The sequence below is a fragment of the Dipodomys ordii genome, unplaced genomic scaffold (assembly GCF_000151885.1).
Source record: "Dipodomys ordii isolate 6190 unplaced genomic scaffold, Dord_2.0 Scaffold98, whole genome shotgun sequence".
NCBI classification, from domain to species: domain Eukaryota; kingdom Metazoa; phylum Chordata; class Mammalia; order Rodentia; family Heteromyidae; genus Dipodomys; species Dipodomys ordii.
The window spans coordinates 5,077,746-5,083,198 of record NW_012267314.1 but is presented as its reverse complement, the minus strand read 5'-3'; the positions used below and the strand labels follow the sequence as shown (position 1 = coordinate 5,083,198).

The 5,453-nt window shown below is 48.0% G+C and overlaps 1 protein-coding gene across 2 annotated transcripts in view; it reads right to left on the bottom strand.

The window, feature by feature from the left end:
• Positions 1-1,840, bottom strand: part of Lats1 (large tumor suppressor kinase 1) — a 28,774-nt gene extending 26,934 nt beyond the window's left edge. Inside the window, exon 1 of one of the 2 annotated variants that reach the window (XM_013027011.1) lies at positions 1,630-1,840. The gene's annotated coding sequence lies outside the window, so the exon portion shown is untranslated. The remainder of the gene's footprint in view (positions 1-1,629) is intronic. The other variant, XM_013027010.1, reaches the window with a different exon arrangement.
• Between the last annotated feature and the right edge of the window lie 3,613 nt (positions 1,841-5,453).

The window sequence follows — 5,453 nt, the reverse complement described above, 5'->3', positions numbered from 1 at the left end:
CCTGAACTCTGGGCCTGGGCGCTGTCCCTCAGCTCTTCAGCTCAAGGCTAGAGCTCTACCACTTGAGCCACAGCACCACTTCTGGCTTTTTTCATTTTGCTTATGTGGTGCTGAGGAATCGAACCCAGGGCCTCAGGCATGCAAGGCAAGCGCTCTACCACTGAGCCATCTTCCCAGCCCCTATATTTATGTTGAAAAATGACCATTTCTACCAACAGTGTTGTTCAATGACTAGTCACCAATGCACACAAATTGTCCTCTAATATAAACATCACATCTAAAAAAAAAGCACCCCCCCAAAAAAAAAATCAACCAGATTAAGAACTGTTCCAAGGCTATATGTATACAGAATAACAAGGGCTAACATTAGAAACAAACACTGACCCTGCAGGATGAAAGCCAGGTATCATACATAAAAAACAAGGGTAGCAGAAGTACTTTGTAAGTATTTTGGAGAGCAGCTAGGCACAATCAATCAATAGGCACAGAAAGAATGTGCCTTTCCCAACCTGTACCATGATCTAGTTTCTTGCCAAAGCAGCCGGTTAGAGGAATACAATGCTACTTCTTTTACTGCAAAATCAGTCAAATTCCTCCACAGCCCCAGGGAATCAACTAACCTGTTTTTTACCTGACTGTATACTTAAAGGTTAAGAAACAAGCTTAGGTAAGATAACCACAAATGCAGGTATCTTAGCAGAGATAGGTATCTAACATTCATTCCAAGCATAATGTCCAACCTCTTCTTCCTCAAAGGGGAAAACTGACACAATTTAACTTTCAACCAATAGTCCATAAAAGTCTAACAAGTTTCACTATCTCAATCATTCAAATCCATTTCCAAAACTGGAGTGACACCTTACCAGAGATCACACTCGGCTCACTTAAAAGAGAAACTTCTAGTACACATTCTAAAGGCCATATTTGACATATAAATGGATATTCAATTCTGTTCCCTTACAAAATGACTTTCGATGGAAGAAGTCATAGAATGAAGGTAAAGTGGCCCAAGAGTCATCCAAGTTCTTTTTCAAGTTACAGTGAACAACGTGCTTGTAATTCTTTCCTTCTCTTATTTACCTACACGTAGTCCACAAAGACACGTCTATTTCCCCCACCCCTTCCAGCTATGAACGGAGATCTAACACCACGGAGGACTGGAAAGAGGGACTTCCCGGGAGATCATCGCAGTTACGCCCAGGACCCAGGCCACATTTGGGCGATCCCAAGGACTGCAGTTCTTTTTCTGCAATTTTCTTCCAAGCGGCCTTTTCCCTTTCCTCCCCTCAGGACAGGCTGGGGGCGGGGGGGGGGAGGCAGACCGGAGTCGCCAGGCCGCCAGCGAGGCAGGCTTTCCGGCGAGTGCCCGGCACGTCCCAGGCCCAAGAGCCTGGGGCTCTTCCGGCGGCCCGGGCGCGGCCCACCTTCACTTCCCCGGGGCAGGACTCAGCTGGGGTCACCGCCGCCGCCGAGTCAGGCCCCGACCCGGCCGGCTCAGCACGCCCGTCCACCGCGGCCCCTGGACCCCCGCCAGCGGGGATGGGCGTGGGCCCCGGCGGCCACCGCCCTGCCGACTCCCGCTCGAAAAGGGAGAGCGAGCCCCACCCGCCCCGCCAGGTCCGGACCTACCTGCGGGGACAGCGGGGCTCCTGGACAGCGGCCACGGGCCCGAGGGCCGGCGCGGAGGCCGGTCCCAGAGCCCCGCACTTATCCCAGAGGGCTTCGAGAAGGGCTGGGCGGGGAGAGACGCCGGGGGCCGACCGCGGCCCTGCGCGGCCCGTCGCGGGGGTCGCGGGGACCGGGCTCTCCCCTTAGCACCAGGCCTCCGCCTCCGCCGCCATTTTGCCTTCCACTCCGTGTCGCCGCCGCCGCTGCCGCCGCCGCACTCCGCTGCAGGATTCCCGGATGTGGGCATTTCCCGGCGTCGCTTGCGCGGGGGCCGAGGACTGGGGGCTTCGGGCCGCCAGGCTGAGGGGAGCCGGCGCCCCGTGTGCGGCCTCCGGCCCGAGCCGCTTGCCCGCTGTCCCCCGAGCGTGGTGGGCGTCGCCCCACGTCGCTCCCGCCCGCCGCCACCGACGTGTCTCGTCCGCGATCGCGGCCGAGGCTCTCCCCCGCCCCGACACGCGGCGTGTGCGAGGCGGTCCGCGAAGCCTTGCCTGTGGGGCGGCGAGGGCCGAGCGCCCCGCGCCCCGCCTGGCCGCGGACCCGGGACTCGGCTTAGGGCATAGCTATGCAAAGCTCAGCGCTCCCCGCGTCAGGCCCGCGAGCCGCGGACCGGCTCAGGGCAAAGGTCAGGCAGCAGATCCACCTCCGGAGTCCAAGGGCCATCCCCTGGAATCGCGGCCGTGCGCGGGGTTTCCTTCCTGCTAAGTTGGGAGCATTGGCTTTGCCCATCTTTTACTTTTAATGGGGCGGGGGAGTACTGGAGACCAAGTCTCCCGGTAGCCCAGGTTGGCCCCTAACTGAAGACTAGGCTTTGACACTTGCCTATTTTGACACACACACACAGAGTAGGTTGGTATTAGATGTTTCCTTTTGTTAATTTTCTACTACAGCATGACTATAAAAATTAAATAAAATGCAATAAAACATTAAAGCTTACTTTTTCTGATGTTAAAAGATTACATGTTAGCCTAGGGCTGGGGCTCACACCTGTAATCTTAGTTTTTCAGGAGGTTGGGGCTCAGGGGATTGCAGTTCCAAGCCAGTCCAGGCAGAGAAGTCCAGGAAACTGTCTCTGATTAACCAGTAAAATGCTGGACTGGAAGTAGTGGAGCATAAGCCTTGAGAAATCAAGGGCTGAGAGTGGGGCTCAGTTCAAGCCTCAGCCCTAGTAAAATGTACATTGGCCTGCAGTTTTATCTTTAGGATATGGTTGTTGCTAACAACACTAAGAGTCTTTTTTTTTTCTTCAACTACATAAGTGAGTAACCTATAGGGACTCTTTCAGCCCTAAAACTCTGATACCTAAATCTAGAATGTTCTCAGGCCTGCTTGTCCAGCCCAGATTATGTTTGGAAGTGCATACTCCCAGAATTTTTTTGTCTTGACTCACCAATCCATGGAATTTCTTCACTTAAAGCTCTTTAAAGAAAAGTATCTCTATGAACAATTGTCATTGTGGAAATGCCTAGACAATTCTGGGAGATTTATTGTGATGGTCATCTTTCAACAGGCTTCTTTAGAAATTCTGAAGGAGCCGAGTCCTTTCCTATACAGATATGTGTGAGGAGCAAAAATGAACTTTATTAACTCCAGAGAAATGTGATCAAAGAATGCAGTGTGTAAAATGTAAGGATTAGCCAGGCTTTGCAGGCTCAGGCCTATAATCCTAGCTACTCAGGAAACAGATCTGAGGATGGAAGTTCAAAGCCACCCTGGGCAGGATAGAAAAGTCCATGAGACACTTATCTCTAAGCACCAGAAAAGCCAATGTTGAGCTGTGGCTCAAGTAATAAAGCATTAGCATTGTGAAACAAAGCTCAGTGACAGCACTCAAACCGAGTTCAAGCCCCAGGACCAACATCAAAAAAAAAAAAAAAAAGGAAATACCACCTAAAAGTAGGAGTCACTTGGGCTGGGAAGGTGGCTCAGTGGTAGAACACTTGCCTTGCATGCCTGAGGCTCTGGGTTCCATTCCTCAGCACTACATAAGCAAAAAGAAAAAAGCCAGAAGTGGGACTGTGGCTCAAGTGGTAGAGTACTAGCTGAGGGACAGCGCCCAGGCCCAGAGTTCAGGCCCCATGACTGGCCAAAAAAAAAATAGGTGTCACTCAAGAAAGGCTAGGAAAGCAAACTTGCCTAAAAGGTACTATTTGAAGACATTAGAAAGGCTTCTAGTAGGAAAAAAGCCACTAAACATAGTTTTAAGCAGTAATATGAGAGGAATTAAAATGTTTGTGGCCCCTGAGGTAAGACAAACAAAAGCAAATTTCAATTATAGTAAACTAATGAAAAGTCAGTAAAATACCTAGTTAAAACATATAATACAGGGGCTGGGAAGGTGGATCAGTAGTAGAGTGCTTGCCTTGCATGCTTGAGGCCCTGGGTTCGATTCCTCAGCACCACATAAGCAGAAAAAGCCGAAGTGGCGCTGTGGCTCAAGTAGTAGAACACTAGCTTTGAGCTGAAGAGCTCAGGGATGGTGCCCAGGCCAAGTTCAGGCAGCACAACCAACAACAACAACAAAAAAAACCATATAATACAAATTCAAATATAAACGTAATTGGTGAGAAGTCAGGCTCACGTATAATATTTGTCTTTCGTCATCTGGCTTATTTTGCTTAGTATTATTTTTTAGTTCCATCCATTTTCTTGCAAATGACATAATTTCATTCCTTTTTTTTTTTTTTGGGTCCGGTCGTGGGGCCTGAACTCTGGGCCTGGGCGCTGTCCCTCAGCTCTTCATATCAAGGCAAGCAGTCTACCACTTGAGCCACAGCTCTACTTCCGGCTTTTTTCTTATGTGGTGCAGAGGAATCGAACCCAGGGCCTCGAGCATGCAAGGCAAGTGCTCTACCACTGAGCCACCTTCCCAGCCCCATAATTTCATTCTTTATGGTTGAATAGTATTGTAGTTATGTGAAAGAAACCAAGCAAGAGCATAGGTCCCTGAGTTAAGATGTAGTACTGGCACAAAAAAAAAGAAAAAACACCAAGAACAATGCTGTAGGTCTGATAATATTATCCTTAAAATTGGGGGAGAGGAAAATTCCTCATCCACACACACAATAAAAAGTCAAGAATGAAAATTTTATCTAGAATTTGCTGTAAAACAATCCAGAGCTGGGGTGAAGGGTGGGTAATAAACACAGGGAATGATAGCAGCAGACATGAAGAGTGGCTGTGTGTTGTTAACTAATGATGTACAAAGGTTCATTACATGACTTGGAATTACCTATCACACACATTTTCAGGGGCTAAATGTGGTCCTGCAGTAGGTGTGCTTAGCATACAAAAGGGCATAGGTTCAATCCCTAGAATTCCCTACTCCACAGAATTTCAAACGTATTATATCAATTCTCAATGTGATGATCATATGTAAAAGATGAAGCCGTAAAACAGAATTATGGCATTGATATAGCTATTTATTTATATAAAACTAGAATAGGAATAGCATGGTGTAAAGAGCAGAAATCAGAGAAAGAAATCAATTGAAATAACCATAAACAAAACTCCAACTTCCAAGAGACTCATAAGTCAAATGCTAAATTGAAAAGTACTTCATCAAATAGCCTAAGGCAAAATGAACAATGAAAATAACCCTTCAGATAAAAGGTGCTACAAATACTAAACTAATAAACTGTCTCAGAAAATGAAAATGGCTAGTTTTAAAAGAAATATAACGAGTACAGCACTTACCAACAGTAGAGAAACTAGAAACACATGCCGAATGAATGGTAGGCAACATGGTACATGTATGTTTACCTATACCGTACAATATTAAGCAGTTC